A 19,179-nucleotide genomic window follows, 5' to 3' on the forward strand; every position below is an offset into this window, starting at 1 on the left:
AGACATTAGGAAATATTTCTTTGGAATCGACATCTCCAACAAGACAAATCAAAAAATCAATTTAACTTTTTTGAATAAAATCAAGTTAAAAAATTGTAATTTTGACGACCGTACCGATGTTTTGTTGAGAGTTATAATGAGTAGTTGGGAACTCCATAGTACTATCTTTTCTTGGAAGCGATTGCTTCATTGTTGACAATTTATTTCACAAAGTAAATGAACAAAGGTAGTCTATATAGGTATAAACAGTCGACTACCGATTATACGCGGCTTACAAAGATAACGTATTCATAGATATACAACATGTATTCAAATGATATTTCCTTATTGAGAATCATTGTTACTATTTTTTGTCATAATACTTCAACAAGTGTATAATGAAAGTTAATTTTGATTTTCTAACTGTTTAGTAAATCCCTAAATATCTAATGTATTGAATCTCATTCTTGGAAGGGCTGAAATCTTTTTACCTGAATATTCTGACTGCAAGTTGAAGGAAAGTCAGTAATAGTTGGAATTCGTACAGAGAGTGAGTTTGTGTGGGCTTGTAGTGATCCATTGTTATAATCGGTTTGTTTCTCACGGCAGAAGATGTAACTTCAAAGAATTAAGGTAAGAATTGGCTGAACTAACTATTTTTTATAATAAATATGGAATTTTATCAGAAATGCATCAGAACTACAAATTTAATTTGAACCGTCGGGAATAATAAAATTAAACTAACATAAAGCTGTCAAAATAACCTCGGATTTACTTCAGGATCGGAAGTAATTCCTATATCTTTCAAAAATATATATGAAAGCATTTTCAGTGAACTTCTGGCAGTATTCCAAAAATCCGGTCCGGTCCGGTTTATGTTTCAAATGCTCAAACATACTTTTTTGGTATTTCTTCAAAATGGTATTTAATTTCAAGTGACCGAAAAGTATATCCGACATACTTTTGTATATTTTTCAAAGTAATTTTTTTTTCAAATATTTTTGAATATTTTATAACTTCAATAGTGCTGAAAATATTGATGCATATCGGAAAAGTTCAATTCTATTTCTAACTCCGAAACTACTGTAGATATCAACATTTATCTCATAGTACCTTCTTTGTTTCTATTGAGAAAAGAAAACTTTAATTAGCATTTTGCCGTATCTACAAAAATTAAATGGTGTGAAATAAGTTCTTCTATAAATATATAAATTATCTTTCTATTTCAAAATTACGATAATTGAGTACAACGAATTTTATCAATTTATAATGGCAATAGTGTTGCCGGATGATATTTTCGGAGTTCTTCAGATTATTCGACCGGAATTATTTAGATTTCTGCACATCCGAAAATATTCAACTATGCTCACTCACAAATTTTTCTCAAGAACTAGGCCAGAAAGCATCAATGAAGAAAGAATGTGTAACAAGCAAGTTCAATAATAATATAGGTCTTTATTTCCCATAATACATAAATAAATCAAATTTATCACAAAAAGACATTGGGAAAACGCCAAAGATCAGATGGTATGTGTATCTGGTGAAAGACAAGACCTCTGTTATTATTCTCAAGCGTAGGATGATTCAAAAGTGGGATGAGAAAAAATAATAGAGTAAAAAGAGGAAGAAAAATTGGCACACACGTATATATCTATCTATATCTACTTACATCTTCCTACAAACACATATACAATTTCTCGAAAACAATTTAATAAATGAATGAATCGAACAGGTTTTTGTAACAATACGAACTGAGAGCAACATCTAGTCACATATTTGATGATAATTCAGAAAAACCAATTGCTTTCGCCTCACGATTATTTAACATAACCGAATTATTGAATAATTGAATTGAAAAAAATTTTTTCAGTACCTTCATGCTCAACATTTTCATTTGTATACGGATCACAAACCGTTGTTGACTATATTCGTGGGTAAAAGGGGTTTACCAATATTTGCTGCTAATCGATTGCAAAGGTGGGCTCATATTCTTTCAGCCTTCACGTATGATATAGAATATGTTAAATCTGAAAATAATTCTGCGGATTTTTTATCCAGAAACTTGGTACATAATCCAGAAGACGAGGTTAAGACGAATAACTATATTTGATTTCAGATTCAAACACTTCGTATATTCAATTTGTAGAAAACTCAAATTCACCAATACATTTCAAAATTATCAAAAAAGAAACGGCCACAGATGCAATTTTAAGCAAGGTTATTTTTCATGTTAGGAATAGCTGACCTATTGTTTGCCCTTCCCATATCTTCAAGCCGTACTTTTTACGGAAAAAACGAGATTATGATTGAACAGGACTGTTTCATGTGGGGATAACGATTGATAGTTCCGCAAAAATGCCGGAAATATATATTAGATGGGTTACACAGTACACACATGTGTATGGTAAAAATGAAATCCTTGGTGCTCAGGTATTATAAAGCGAGTTCTTGGTTCCAGAACATATGTGATTCAAACAGATTGTGGAATGACATGGAAAATACACAAAAATTAAAACAAAGCAAATTATATGACGAATAACAAACCTGTGCTAGTTTCAATCACTCCATGATCCCAAATAAATGGAACTAATGATGTAAATAGGGCGGAACAGAATACTATTTCGTGCACATGTAGTGAATTTGTAAATAATGTAAATAATGTGTAAATAATTTGTAATAATATTAATAATGACATTATGATGAGTGATAAATAAGATAGTGGAACTTGTAATAATGAAAATAGTGAAATGACTAATAGGAACACATTTTCACCAAAAACTTCAAGACGTCGTAGTCAGATACAAAAACTTATCAGATTTGGCACAGATTTTTTATTTTGTTTTTCATTGGTGAGAAATAATTTTTGTAAGTATCTGTAAAATTTAGGGAAGAGGTGTTATATATTGGCGTATTTGTCGAGTACCACTCTGTTTGGCTACTCGACAGTAATTATAAAAAACTATTGTTTTCATGGAGCAGCTCGTCTTCGAGCCAATATGTGATTTCAGGCACAGTTTAGAAAATAAAATCCTTTAAAATAAGAGACATTTTCTCTATTACCAGCAAACAGAACATTGGCGACGAGGATGGGAAACATTTTCAGGATAAACCGCTATTAGAAAATGATTTAACGTTAAAAGATTATATATGTCTCTCTTTCAAAACTATGGGATTCTAATGTTCTACTAATGTTCTAATACCTACTGAATTTTCTGAATAGGCTACTCCAATAGTATCTATTTTGAAATCAAATGGTGGCATTCGCATATGCGGAAATTTTAAGGTAACACTAAACCCACATCTGGAAATACCCCTCTTTTCATTGCCACGTATTGAGTATTTATTTTCTCAATTACAACGTGGTAAGCAGTTTAATAAAATTGATCTGTCACAGGCTTATCAACAGGTTGTCTTATCAGAGGAATCAAGGAAACTAGTCACTATTAGCACCCACAAAGGACTTTTTTCTTACACAAAACTTCCGTATGATATCATATCAGCTCTATCATTGTTTCAGAATATTATGGAATAGTTGATTGTAATGCCGGTAGTTGTTTATTTTCTAGACGACATTTTGATAACTGCTGAAAATAATCAATCACATCTTGAAAAACTCGAAAATGTTCTGAAACGGCTTCAAGATTGTGGGTTGAAAGTAAAAAAAAAATAAATGTAGTTTTTTTCAGAAATCAGTGAAATATTTAGGTCATATAATCGATGAAGATGACTTACACACTTCGAATGAACGAGTGTTAGCTATCAAAAATGTTTCGTCTCCCAAAACGGTCATGAAATTGAAATAATTTTTGGGAATGTTTAATTTTTATGGCAAGTTCATTCAAAATGCATCAGATATCATGAAGCCTTTGTATAGTTTGTTGAAAAAAAATACTAAGTGGTTTTGGTCAGAAGAGTATCAGAAAAGTTTTGATAAGGCTAAAAACATGTTAATATCCTCTTCACGACGATCCAGTAACGACGTTTAACAGAACGGTTCATACTCAAGACATTAATTATAGCTAGACCTGTTTTTTTCTTAAAATCCATAATCTATAAAAACCATCTATGTGATTTCTACACCACTCGAAACATGATAATGATGAAAAAATGATATCAGTAATAATGAACATGTAAGGTGCGGAAAATAATGACACGGGACAATTTTAAATAATGATGTTTCTGTAATTATCTGCTGGAATGACATTGACGATTACTGAACTTGTAATAGGCCCGTTAGAGGGCGTGGTTAGAACACTTAGAGGTCGGATATCTTTCAATTCTTTTATATTTTGTTTCTAAGGATATAATTGTTCTAGTGTATGTTTCAATTTTTTCCGGAATACACTGTGAATGAGACAAAAATCTAATATAATATGCACAACAATAGGGAACTTGCATAAAAATTTAATTGCGAAAATTACATTGAGAATCAAAATATATCATTGTAATGAAGCCTTTATTAACAAAAAACAAAATTCTTTAAATACTATTCATTCTGTAGAAACAATTAAAGTTTACTAAAAACTTAAATTTCGTCACGTGGTTAAGAAAACCCAGCCATTGGATGTGACGTCATACTATATTTATCCATTTATGTTGAACTGTTTGCGTTTGCTGGTTCCAAGTTTCTGTTGTTTATTGTGATATTTTTGTCCAAATCTATGGTTTTTAGTGTATTTCCTACAGTATTATTTACTATTAATTGTGTTTATGGTAGCGAAATTCATTAAAGAAACTGAACATTTTTCTCTTCTCTTGGTGAAGTACGCGAAGTTAAAATAGACAGGTAACTATAATTATCATATGTTGCAAGCTTGATCCTTATGTATAAATTCTATGTACCTCTGTAAAAAAATTAATACTCGTATACTTATGTTAAGTGGGGTAAAACAACATAATATATTTCATAGATACAATATGAAGCAATTCCATTGTTTTTGTATACCTCAAAAGTATAAAACTATATATTTTATATATTATCATAAACGGAGATAATTATTTGATGATAGAATCTAACTTGATGACATTTGTTTGAATAGTTTGGGTTAAATTGTGTTAGTTTGGTTAATCTTGATTGCCTTTACAACTAACATTAATTATGATATTCAATTTTCCAATATCCCTAGCCTGAACGCAATTATCTCACAAATTAGATAGATAATAGTATGTATACAGGGTGTCCCTGGACTTCCTCTTTTCCTCTCGGGAATGTATAGATGGGGTCAAAATATCACCAGTACTTCATATAATTTTTTTTCCTAAAAGTCTTCGTAACCAAGTTACGGGCCCTCGAAGTTACAAAATGAAAAATGTTTTTCTTTGATAACTTTTCAAGTAAATATTCAAAATCATCCAAATTTTGGTAATTGACTAAACAAATGAATTCCGTCGATGAGCTTTCATGCAGGAGTCAGTTGTTTTGCTACAAAGTCAGGAACGGACTACCCCCGATGGTCCACACCCCAAAACTTTGAAATGACAGATATTTTTCAATATTTTTCAACAAAATGAGGTTACCTGGACAATTTTATGAATAAAAGTACTCGTGTGGAAAGTCGATCGGAGCAACGAGTCTTCATAAAAATGTAGTTCTACTCGACGACATCAAACCCGCTCGTCCACCATTATTTGAAATGAATAATTATCAGAGCAGAAATAATAATGATAACGTTAATTCAACAACATTTATAACAGGAATAATACAAAGTATGCTAAAATGAAGTCGTAAACAAAAAGTACAGTACCTATATGGAAGTTTAAGTCACAATTGTGATAGCAGATATTTTTTCAAAAGAAATATCAAGTTCTGTAGATTCGTGGTGTTTTTAAACTAACAAGCTACTCTACTATGAAATATCGAATTCATTCCATATTTTGTATGTACATAATACGTGTGGAATAAACACGTTTCGTGTTGATCAGTTATCTGAATCTCATGAAACTCAACATTCGAATGTTTCAAATTCTTCACAGCTAAACTGTTGAGGAGTTTCACTGATAATTATAATTTTATGGGAGAAATTCTTTAACACGAATCTAAATTTAGCTGAAAAAAACGCACATCGGAAAAAATATTTACTATACTAATAAAAAGCAAACGAATGAACTACAAAAACGGCTGCACATGATCAGGTGAAAAATATCCAGGGAATAATTATGTTCCATTTCTTTCACAGATGTTGACAAAAAAACCTTTTAGAAAGTTTTGATAAAAAATGAGAAACTGGAATGCGATTTTGTTTTGTTGAGTGGTGCGTTGTCATATGACTATCATTGTATTGTCAATATTCTATAGGATATTTTGAATTTTTTTGATATGGCCGAACAGTTTACATTCAATGAATATGTATATATGCATGTATTTTATGGACGAACATTTTGTAATGCTGCAGAAGCTCGTCGTCTGTATTCCGAGCATTTTCCCAATCGAACGGTACCGTCAAGAGAAACATTCGAGCATGTCGATCGCAGCTTGAGGGAGACAGGTATGTAATAATTGATAATTAATTTGAGCACGTTGTTTTATTTCGATATTATTGTAGGTACAGTTTTGCCAAAACGAGGTGGTGAGGGCGCTCCTAGGACTGTACGTACCGTTGTATTGGAGGAAAATATTTTGGAAGCCGTCGCTGATGATCCTTCAATGAGCATCAGAAATCTATCAGAACAGTTCCATACATCCAAGTCCACTATTCATAGAATAATTAGGGAACAACTGCTCCACCCATTTCACATCCAGAAGGTACATGCCATGACACCTCAAGATTTTCCAGCACGACTGGAATATGCCAATTGGTTCATGGATAGGCAAAGAGAGGATATGACTTTTATTAATCGAGTTTTATTCACTGATGAAGCAGGTTTCAGTAGAGATGGAGTTATCAACTCTCATAATCTCCATATATGGGCCGAAGAAAATCCCCATGGGATATTGCAAACCAAACACCAACGGAAATTCAACGTGAATGTTTGGGCTGGTATCATAGGAAACCATCTTATAGGACCATTCGTTCTACAGGACCGATTGAATGGAGAACGTTATTTGGAGTTCATTCAGAACGATTTGAATGGACTTTTGGAACATGTTCCATTGCAAACCCGAAGAGATATGTGGTTTATGCATGATGGCGCTCCTCCTCATTTTAGTTTGATTGTGCGTGACCATCTGAACCATATTTTCCACAATAGATGGATTGGTAGAGGTGGGCCATATTCATGGCCATCGCGGTCTCCGGATTTAAATTCATTGGATTTCTTTCTGTGGGGGCATCTAAAAAGCCTTGTTTACGCTACACCTATTCACACAAGAGATGCATTGTTGAATAGAATAACATTACATTGTGAAGCCATACGAAACGACCCTGGAATGCTATTTCAAGTACAGAGAGGGTGTCTTCGCAGACTAAGAAAATGTATAGAGAGAGAAGGTGGTCATATCGAGCAGTTTCTGTAGCGGATTTTTCATTTCTGTTTGCTCTTGAAGCTCTTGAGTTTCGTTAGTTGAACGTGTTTGCATTATAAAAATTCGTTATGAACATTTTACCTATCATTTCCATTTTCCTTGAAAACTAATATTTTCGAATAATGATAGACATCTCAGGATAAATGTTGAATTAACGTTATCATTATTATTTCTGCTTTGATAATTATTCATTTCAAATAATGGTGGACGAGCGGGTTTGATGTCGTCGAGTGAAACTACATTTTTCTCAAGACTCGTTGCTCCGATCGACTTTCCACACGAGTACTTTTATTCATAAAATTGTCCAAGTAACCTTAATTTGTTGAAAAATATTGAAAAATATCTGTCATTTCAAAGTTTTGGGGTGTGGACCATCGGGGGTAGTCCGTTCCTGACTTTGTAGCAAAACAACTGACTCCTGCATGAAAGCTCATCGACGGAATTCATTTGTTTAGTCAATTACCAAAATTTGGATGATTTTGAATATTCACTTGAAAAGTTATCAAAGAAAAACATTTTTCATTTTGTAACTTCGAGGGCCCGTTACTTGGTAACGAAGGATTTTAGGAAAAAAAGTTATATGAAGTACTGGTGATATTTTGACCCCATCTATACATTCCCGAGAGGAGAAGAGGAAGTCCAGGGACACCCTGTATACTTACATTAAAATGGTCTTTACATACATGAAGAGCTTTGCTGTTATGTGGAATCATTTTTATCGCTTCTGAATGCATTTGACCATTTAGTTAGACGATTACTATTATTTTCAGGTACTCTTATATTTTATTGGGTGATTTAATGAAAGTATTTGTGCACAAAGACACACTGCAATATTTGTAATATTGTTTGTGTTCCAATGCCTTCAAAATTGAAGTCCTCGTTAGATTTATAAATTCACAAACGCACAAAGCTAAATCAAGGTTAAACAGAAATCACGAAACTATACAACTTAAGAATACTAATCTATTAAAAAAAACAGGACCTCATCACATTTTACACAAAAGCGTTTCGCTGCAGCTGCTTAAATAAGTAGATTTGAACGGCAGTCACAGCCTGCGCCATTTGCGTGCGCCCGGATTGATACAGTATGACGTCATGACAGTTCGCGCCTTTAAACGCTTGTTTGAATTGGTTTTTCAACGTAAGAAACTTTTTATATTTTTTATAAATTGACTATTTCACTCCTCATATTTTGCAGTAGTTAATAGTTATCATAGCAGAACACATTTACGATATAAAAAATCTGCAAGTTCACTATTGATAGAACGTATGGACACCACAAAAAAAATAATTTTAAGTTGATACCATCTGAACCCTGGATATCTGATTCCAAATTATACAGAGTTTCATAATACTGCTACTTTCATATACATATCTTTTCAATACTTTTGAAATTACAATCTGGCGATAAGCGATAAACAAATGAGTGTGAATGAATTTGAAGTTGTTGGTTTTTTAATAATAATCCAGTTTGTATTTGCCTCATAATTACATTGTCTTTTGCCTAGTTATAGCTTTTTGAAATTGATATGGCAGTACTCTTTTTTCGCCATTTCGAATTTTGGAACTCTTGAACTTATCATTCGATATCCATATTATGCGGGTGCATGAAAAAATATATTTCACATCTTTGAGATTCCACCATTTTGAACAATTCTGAAGTCATTCAATTTTTCATAATTATTCTAGCACATACCTTCATTTAAATCCCATATCATGGAAATGCATGAAAAATAATAAGTCCGCCAGCTTGGGTTGTACACCATATTCGATTTAGACTGATGTCAATTGATGTTTCGTTTTTTTTTCAGCAAAATCTTTTATTTGATACCCCTATCATGGAGGTGTAATTTGTGTTCGGAAATGCTTCGTTTCGGAGATAGAGGGTGTTGAAATTGGATTTTTTGTTCATTTCTCAAAAATAACTTTTACGAAAAATAAATTATTTGCACGAAATTTGGTACCCGCTTTATTTTGAAGTGGGAAATCATAATTTCGTATCATCATCGTAACATCTAGAGGGCGCTGCGAACGCTGTCATTATTTATTTCAAATTGCCCTAACTTTTTTGACAGTAAACTTCTGATACTTAAAAAAATCTGTTTTTCCGTTAATCAGCTGCCGCCCCCATACGAACGACAACTCTCAAAAGTTGAGAAACTTGTGCGAGCTAAGGACTAACCAGGTCTTACCTTTCAACGTGTGATTCCTAACACGGAAAACCTTATTCCCACTCCTTTTCCAAGTAAAAAAGGTACACTTCCTCAACAACGCTGGAGGTGATCGTTATCATTTTCTATATCGATGCAGCTGCAGAAGATAAAGATTTCAGAGAATTTTGAAACCTTTGAACAAGAACCCAAATTAACAAATAACAACGGAACTCAAGATGATCACTTATCTCAGTCTGAGTTTATTCCTCATGAATCAAGAACAGAAAATATAGATAAGTCACTTTTTACAGAGATGAACGAAACAATAAATCATTCTGATTTTTTAGAAGTGAAATAGACGTAGAATCTATAAAAGTACTGAAAATATTACATATTAATGTACAATCCAGGGCATCAAAAATAAATCAAATTGAAATTATATTAATTCAGACAAATATTGACTTCCTGTGCTTAAGTGAACACTGGATAAATAATTTGAACATTAACATGGCAGTTATTCCTAATTATACGTTGATGACATCTTTTTGCAGAAAGTCAAGAATTCATGGAGAAACGGCTATCTACATGAAAAACAATACAGAAATAAATTATAGGCCAATGACAAACAAATTTTCTGAGAAGATGGAACTTGAGTACTGTATGCTAGAAATAACTGCGAATGTGAAAATATGCTTGATTTGCATATACAGACCCCCAAATAGCTGTGTTAAGAACTTTATTGACAAATTGTCTCTCATTATCAATGAAGTATTATCTACTCATAAAATCATAATTTGTGGTGATTTAAACATTGATTTTGTAGACAAGAAAAACGACAACTTAAAATTATTAAAGGATCTGATGGATTCATATGAATGCCACAATTTAGTTTCGACACCTACAAGAATTTGCACTAATAAAAACAATCAAAATTCAATTAGTGGAATTGACTACATTATAACTAACTTGGATCTTAATAAATGTACTCAAACAACATTCAATCCTCACCTCTCAGATCATTTAGCAACTTCTATGCATTATAACTACAGCACTCCTGAACCTGAAGTAGATATTATCCCTACTGGATTCCACAGAAACATATCGTTTAAGAATATCCGTCAGTTGAAAACAATGTTAAAACAATGTTAGATACAAAGGAATGGGATATATCCTACGAAAAATTATTATCGGTCAATTTCCAGAATTTCTGTGATCAATTCAAAATGCTTTACGATGAATCATGTCAACCGATACCCAATTCGAAGACCTCACGAAAAAAAAAACAAATTGGTTTAATCTGGAGTTAAAACTGGCAAGGGATGATCTAGACAATGCCTACGTCATGAGTAAACAATCAGAAAATGCATTGTTGGAAAGATTATATAAAACAAAAAGGAAACATTATAGAAAACTTATAAGGGATGCTAAACGGGCTAACAATAATGAAAACATTATTAAAGCCAGTAACAAATCAAAACAAATTCGGAAGGAAGTCAACACAAAATTAGGCAGAAGTCCAAAAAATAAAAACGGTATAACACTTACAATAAATGGTACCACATTTACTGATCCCGTCTCAGTAGCTAATTGTTTTGGCGAACATTCCTCCACTAATATAATAAACAAAATTGACGAATATTTTGGAGTTGACATGTCTCAAAGCTGCACCACTGGTGAAATGCAACAAAATACCTTTTTCTTCGAACCCGCCATAACCGAAGAGGTCAAGTCAACAATATTCAACCTCAAAAGTAAAACGGCATCAGGACTTGATAATGTATTTCCCAATGTTTTGAAAGTAGTTTCCATTAGTGTGGTGCAACCCCTAACTGACCTGATCAATATGTCTATTGAAACAGGTGAATTTCCAGATGTGCTGGAATTGAGTAAAGTGATCGTCATACATAAAAGTGGTAATAGATCAGAAATTGATAATTATAGACCAATTAGTCTTCTCAGTATTTTTTCAAAAATTTTAGAAAGACTAATGTACAATAGACTAATGAATTTTTTAATAAGTCATAAAATTTTATCTGATTCTCAACATGGATTTCGCATGGGCAGGTCAACTGAATCTGCTACTATCCTTTTTGTTGATTTCATATCTAGGAATATGGACAATAGGAAGCACGTGGCAGGCATTTTCTTTGACTTGTCTAAAGCTTTCGACTGCATTGATAAAGTGTTCATGGCTTCCAAACTGTATAATATTAGCATTAGAGGAAATATTCTTGACTGGATCATTTCATTCCTATCAAATAGATAATTCTTTGTAGAAATAGATAGTGTTGAGTCAGAAAGATATTCAGTTGATGTTGGAGTAGCGCAAGGTTCAATTCTGGGACCATTGCTTTTCTTACTATTTCTCAATGATTTCGTAATTAATGTCGATAGGTGCTTTTATCTAATCAATTTTGCTGATGACACAACATTTGGTATAGCTGAGTCATCTATGGAGGATATGATTTTATCGGTTGAACTCTGTATTAGTGAAATGACAAAATATTGTCATTCCAATAAACTGATGCTGAATGCACAGAAAACAAAAATTATATATTTCAATAAGATTCAATTTGATCGATTTGATAAATCACTCTCATGGTCTGAGCATATTGAAAGTTCATCTAAAAAACTCTCCAAATCATACTTCGCAATTCTGCAATTGAGGTATGAACTTCATGAGAATATACTTATCCAAGTTTATTATGCATTAGTATATTCTGCACTATCTTTTCACATCACGTTATGGGGAAATGCTACAGAAATAAATAGGATATTTGTTACACAAAAACGAATTGTTAGAATGATGTTCAACATGAAGCCACGTTATTCTTGCAGGGAATTTTTTAAGAGTAAAAAGATTATGACAGTTTGCTGCATTTATATTCATAAAAGTTGCTTACACATTAAAAAGCATGAAAATGAGCTGATAAAAAACAATTGCCACCATCAATATCGCACTAGAAATGCTTCGAATTTAATGACAAAGACTCACAGAACATCCGCATTTGAAAAATCGCCAACTTATGCTGGGGTAAAAATATACAATAATAAACTCCCTAATCTAATGAATGCCTGTAATACTATCGAATTAAGAAAATCACTGAAAGATTTCTTATTGGCTAAATCTTATTATACATTACAATTTCGCTGATTGGGTTTTTTGTATATATCTGTGTGTAAATAATCTTATTCTTTTATATTTTAATTTTACATTTTTACACTTGTACATCTATACGTTTTTACATTTTTATTTATACATATATTTATATATATATATATCTGTATTTTACGGTCCTATGTTTATATGTAATGAATGTATATTTACATGTTTGTTTGTTTACATATTTATAAGTATAAGTTGACATGTTCGATACCATGTAGTTGGTCCATGAATGAATAAATTTCTTTCTTTCTTTCTATTACTTAACTCCTGGGACGCTAAGTGAAGTTGCTGAGAACGTTACAAAAACTAAGTATGAGATGGATCTCGTTGGAATAAATAACATTCGACTATAAAATGTTTATTGAAAAATCATTCGATTTCGAGATACAAAAAACAAAATTTGCAAAAACTTATGTTCTCAGCAACTTCACTAGCACCCTAGGAGCTAAGTAACATGAATCGATATAGAAAGTATCACCTCCAGCGTTGTTGAGGAAGTGTACCTTATTACTTGGAAAAGATGTGGGAATAAGATTTTTTTTGAGAAGTACCAAAAGTTTACTGTCAAAAAAGTTAAGGTAACTTGAAATAAATAATGACAGCGTTTGCAGAGCCCTCTAGACGTTACATGCACGATTAATACGAAATTATGATTTCACACTACAAAATAAAGCGGGTACCAAATTTCGTGCAAATAACTTTTTTTTTTGCAAAAGTTATTTTTGAAAAACGAACAAAAAAATTCAATTTCAACATCCTGTATCTCGGAATAAAAGCATTTCCGGACACAACATTGAATATTGAATATTTTAACGTACTTATGTTACATCCTGTATACCAAAATTGCAAGTTAAAAACTTGTAAAAAAGTTGTAGTAATCTCCTACGAAATCAAGTTCTTTCAATCAATAAAGTATTATGAATTATTGTTTTTAACAGCTTTATGTGAGTATCGTTTTTACATAAATAAAGAAAAAATAAAATAAAAGAAGAAGATATTTAAAATTCGAAATTTCCTTTCAAATCCATTCAACGGATGATGTTATTGAAACAACATTCTCCCAACATTCCTCTCAACTTGACAATGAGAGGATTAGATGCTAGAAATCGCACGTTTAAAAGTTAACTCTCGTTAATCCACAAATAACAACTTTTGATTCACCAGAAACAGGTCTGTTGAAGCATTGATTCAATCAAATTGTTTATCAATATGATAGACATATGGAGCTTAAAATCAACTCTGCTATCATCACACTTGATTAATATAATTTACAGCTGATCAATGAAAATTATTTTTTACCCTTTGGATGTGTTATAATCCCACTGATTTCTATTATCTCATCATGATGCTAGAGAAAATTATATTTTTTCAAAGAAAACAGAATTCATCTTGCTCTCGCTAGCGACTCATAATGATTCACTACATTTTGATCTCTATAATTACAGTTTCGAAATGGTAACTTGGTAAGTGTGTGTTATCACTATATATTTGAAATTCAGGATAGTAGAGAGTCAATTTATCTATTCAAAAATCCCCTGGTTTTCTAGAAACAGATACCGGATGATCATTCAGTGATGTAACTCAGAATATATCTTAGGAAAGTACTGAATGTTAAAAAACTTTTCCTTCAGAATTGAAAATATGAATTCATTTTTATCGAAAGTAGAATTGGTATATTTTATGTAAAATGAATCCAACTGTTAAAATTCGAATCGACTTGAGGTCACGACTAATAGTCTAGTTCACAAGTTGAAAATGATGAAAAATAGAGATACTTAATGGTCGGAATATACGTGCGATGACTTATTCGATCCGGGATGATATCTCGAAAAATGTGTCTAAATAGTTTTTCAGCACATAAAAAAATTGAAAAAGTTATAAAAACAAATTGAGGTATGAGAAAAGGTATTCAAGTTTTTGCAAATATTTGAAAAACTATAAGGAACTGAGAAATTCAAAAATTAAATCTTCAAAAAGGAGAAAATTCACGAACAAAAGTCTCACCTCCCGAAGCGCTATCTCTATTATTTCTAATTATTTATAAATAGCCCGCCGCGGGAAAATGTTTTTTCAATTATTAGATATTATTTTGAAAATTTGTAAAAAATTCATTCTCGTTGAGAAACAATCTTTAAAAAACTAGGTAATCAATAATTAAAAAATTTATACTTGACTTGTGTCTTCATTGAAGACCACGAAAAATGTTTAAATGATGTTTGAAAATATATTTGGCTTCTTCGTAGAGCTCTTCTCATCAGTATAATTATTAAGATCATGTTGTGGAAAATTCTGATATTTTGTTTATTATAATTTTTTACAGTAACAAAAAAATGAATAATCGACTTATTGTCATATATTTTTTTGATATTCATTATAATTTTCCAGTTTTTGTATCAAATAAAGACATACGGTGTGTTGAAAAAAAGAAGTAAGCGCCATTTGTTTATGAATTGTTGATAAAAAAATAGACTATGTGAGTATTCAAACATTTTTTGAATGATTTTATTGTCTTCACAATATTATGATTTTCTAAAGAAAACAATTTTTTCAGTAAAAATTTTCAATTGTTTATAATCGGTTTTTCATATTTTAAATGTTTGAATAATTAGTTAAGAAGTATTTTCCATTTAGAAAATCATAATTGACATTCCTCTACTAATTGATAGAAAGATTAATTGATACATTTATTGTTTGTTAACTAAACAATTTGTTATAAATTTCCAACCACCATATATATTTTTTCTCGGACTGATGAAAATTCAAAAAAAAATCACAAAATTTTGAACTTTCGAAGTTTTTTTTTTAGTTTTTTATTGTATATACTTTTGAAAATTATTTGCTACAAAAGTTGCATGAATCACTCAATTTCTAAACTAAACAGTCAAAAAATATCTTTAAAACCATTAGAAACATGGAAATAAACATTGAATACAGTTTTATAGAGAATTGATAGATCTTTCAAATGATGAGCTTTTTAACAAATTTGTAACTATTAGGTATCAATTAGTGGTTATTTGCACTTTTTTGTAAAAATAACTGGCATTTTAGACGTTTTTCGCTATTTTTTTACTTCCAGCATGATGAATGACGCAAATATAATGCCGTTTATTGATTCAATTTCCAACCTAAGCAATAGTTCATTTGAAAATAATTTGGTTTTTCATCTATTGATTTATTTTCTTGCATTTTTCTTCAAATTTCCTCTCCTCAATTTTCGAAACTTGTACGTAGGGACAACTTTGGTAATTGTTTGATAACAAATTCATTTAATTACATTGTCTCTACATATTAAATAGTCATTTTTTTTGGGAATCATCAGAAAATAGCGAAAATGTCAAAAATGTCGTATTTTTGTTAACTAATTCAAAATACAATTGATTGACCATAGTTACAAATTTGTTGAAGAACTACTCATTTGATTGATCTATTAATTCTCTATGAAACTTTATTGAATGTTCATTTTCATATCTCTAAAAGTTTTAAATTTATATTAATTTTATAGTCCACAAATAAAAAAACTCTTCGGAAGTTTGAAATGTATGGTTGTTGATAATTTGTTTACAACAAATTGTTCAGTAAATAAACAATGAAATTATTAATGGAAACATTTTTTTGTTAATTTGTAGAGAAATGTCAATTATGATTTTCAAAATATAAAACATTTCTTGACTGATTGTTCAAACCTTTGAAATATTAAAAAAAAATATAAACAATTAAATTTTTTTTCTAGGAAACATCATACTCACATAATCTATTTGTTTATGAAAATTTTATAAACAAATGGCACTAAAAATGTTTTTTCAACATACTAAATGTCTTTATTGGTTACAAAAACGTGATCTTATTAAAAATACTGATGAGAAGATCACGAAGCGAAACATTTTTTTGGAAATTATTCAAATATTTTTTGTGGTCTTCAATGAAGACGTAAGTCAAATAAAGATTCGTTAAATAATAATTACCTAATAGTTGTTTTGATGATTCACTTGAAGATTTTTCTTCAACGAGAATAAACAATTTTTTATAACGTCCTCGCTTCAAATGCCGCGTCCGCATCCCCAAATTTACCCGCTGCCGCCTATTCATAAATAATTAGGAATAATAGGGATATAGTTTCGGGAGGTGCGATTTTTTTCGTGAAGTTCCTTCTATTTAATGATTTTCTTTTTAAATTTCCCAATTCTTCATAGTTTCTGAAGGATTTGCAAAAACTTAAATATCTTTTTTCTAGATATGCTTCGTTTATAACTTTTGCTATTTATTATGTGCTAAAATGGTTTTGTCATATTTTTTTGGGATCGAATAAGCCATTGCACTTCTTTTTCGACCATTATATCTATTTTTTCATCATTTTCAACTATTTGCAACTTGTTAACTAGGCTATAAATGTGATACTCCTCGTAAAGCTAAACTCAAATAGTGAGATTTTTACTATGAAGATTTGACATGGATTTTGCTATACAATAGGTTCATCTTGTAGGAAATATGAATTAATAATAATTAAAAACAAATGTATACTCTAGAAATAATCAGGTGATTAGTCTAGTTTAGTTTCGATGTAACTACCTGAAAATAGTGGATATAATCCTTAATGAATTGGCCATTAAATTATGTTGTGGTGTCTAGATAAGCAAAAGTCTTCAAAGAAACGGGGTCTCTCAATTCAATCATGAATTATTTCAAGTACTCTGAGCAAGTATACTTGAAAGTTCATCAGTAATTCAGAATGATGATTTCTTCAATTCTCTCCGAACAAATATAACCTTTTATCAAATTTATAAACTTCTTTAATTTTTTTTCGCAGTATCAATCATCTGATATCAATCACTTGTTATTAAAATGGCATACATAAATGAGGAAATGGCTGATATGCATTACGTTTACGGTCTGTCGCAGGGGAATGGGTTAGAAGCTTCTAAAAGATATGCTGGAATGTATCCTCAACGGCAGCATCCTTCACATAGAATATTTGCTCGACTTCATCAACGATTACGAGAATATGGTTCATTCGACGAAAGAACGCAGGATTGTGGTCGCCATCGAGAAGTACGAACACCACAGCTTGAGGAAGCAGTACTTAATTTGATTTAAGAACAACCTACTACCAGTATTAGAAAGATTGCTTTCCAGCTAAATGTTGATGATATAACGGTATTTCGAATTTTAAAGGAACAACTCTTATACCCTTTCCTTCTGCAACGAGTACAGGCACTGTTACCGCGAGACTTTCCGAACCGTCTTGAATTTTGCAATTGGATGCTGGAAATGATTAGAAGAAATTGTGACTTTCTGAAGACGATACAATTCACAGACAAATTTAGTTTTTCTCGGGATAATATTATTTATTTTCATAATTACCATATATGGGCTGTTTTCTCTCAACAGTTTTTTCTTGACGTGTGGCTCGGAGTTTAAATCTGTTTAAAATCTGTTTTTCCGTTAATTAGCTGCCGACCCCTTACGAACGACAACTCTCAGAAGTTGAGAAACTTGTGCGAGCTAAGGACTATCGAGGTCTTACCTTTAAACGTGTGATTCTTAACACGGTTATTGGGGATGATTTATTTGGGCCTCATTTTCTACCTCCTCGATTGAATGGTGAGGCAAACCTTCAATTTTTAAAAGAAGTGCATCCAGTACTGCTGGAAGAAGTTCCTTTGGGACCACAGAACTGGCCCTCTCGATCCCGGGATCTCAATCCTCTCGATTTCTCTATTATGGGCCATTTACAGCATTTGGTTTATCGTACTCCTGTTCGCGATGCAGAGGACTTAGGAAACCGCATCAATCAGAGAGACTCCAGGAATATTTGAGCGAATACGTGGCTCAATGTGCCGACGTCTAGACGCATGCATAATGTCTGAAGGTAGACATATTGAACATTTACTATGATTTCTACAAGTTGTGTGTTTTGTTATTATTAAATTAGTTTTGTTTATTACCCTTTAATCGTTTAATGCAGGTACTAACTACAAAATAACAATAAATTCAGTTAGCATTTATGACGATGTATCTGTGTAGTTGTTCGTAAAATAATTTTTTGCTGCGAACTGGTTTATTTTGGGCAAAAAACCCAGGAAAAAAACTTGATGTTTTGCTAGGGTCATCTTTGAAATACAGAGCTTTCAGGATTTCTCATGTAGACTTCGAAACGCATACTTTGATCAAGTAGGCTTTGGACGACGCGACGATAAAATAGAAAGAAATTATTCAGTAGCAGCCATCAACTGTTGAGAAAGCGGTAATTAAAACCCATAGTTGCAATAAAATTGATAACATACCAGACAGGGTGTTCGAAATGTACACCAGCTTCTCCTACATTAAGGCGACACGCTTTCTGAACGTTTTTTGCCACATCAATTAGTTCAATAGGAATGAGAAAAGCAACACTTTGAATCATTGCCGCTTCCAATTCGTAT

The 19,179-nt window shown here is 31.6% G+C and overlaps 1 protein-coding gene across 1 annotated transcript in view; it reads left to right on the plus strand.

Moving 5' to 3' along the window:
* Window positions 1–296: 296 nt before the first annotated feature.
* LOC111511028 (solute carrier family 41 member 3) overlaps window positions 297–19,179 on the plus strand; it is a 72,166-nt gene continuing 53,283 nt past the window's right edge. Inside the window, exon 1 of the mRNA XM_074184534.1 lies at window positions 297–612. The gene's annotated coding sequence lies outside the window, so the exon portion shown is untranslated. The remainder of the gene's footprint in view (window positions 613–19,179) is intronic.

This window comes from Leptinotarsa decemlineata, unplaced genomic scaffold (genome assembly GCF_025532065.1).
Source record: "Leptinotarsa decemlineata unplaced genomic scaffold, Ldec_3_MD MMD2_tig00026354_RagTag_RagTag, whole genome shotgun sequence".
Classification (NCBI taxonomy): Eukaryota; Metazoa; Arthropoda; class Insecta; order Coleoptera; family Chrysomelidae; genus Leptinotarsa; species Leptinotarsa decemlineata.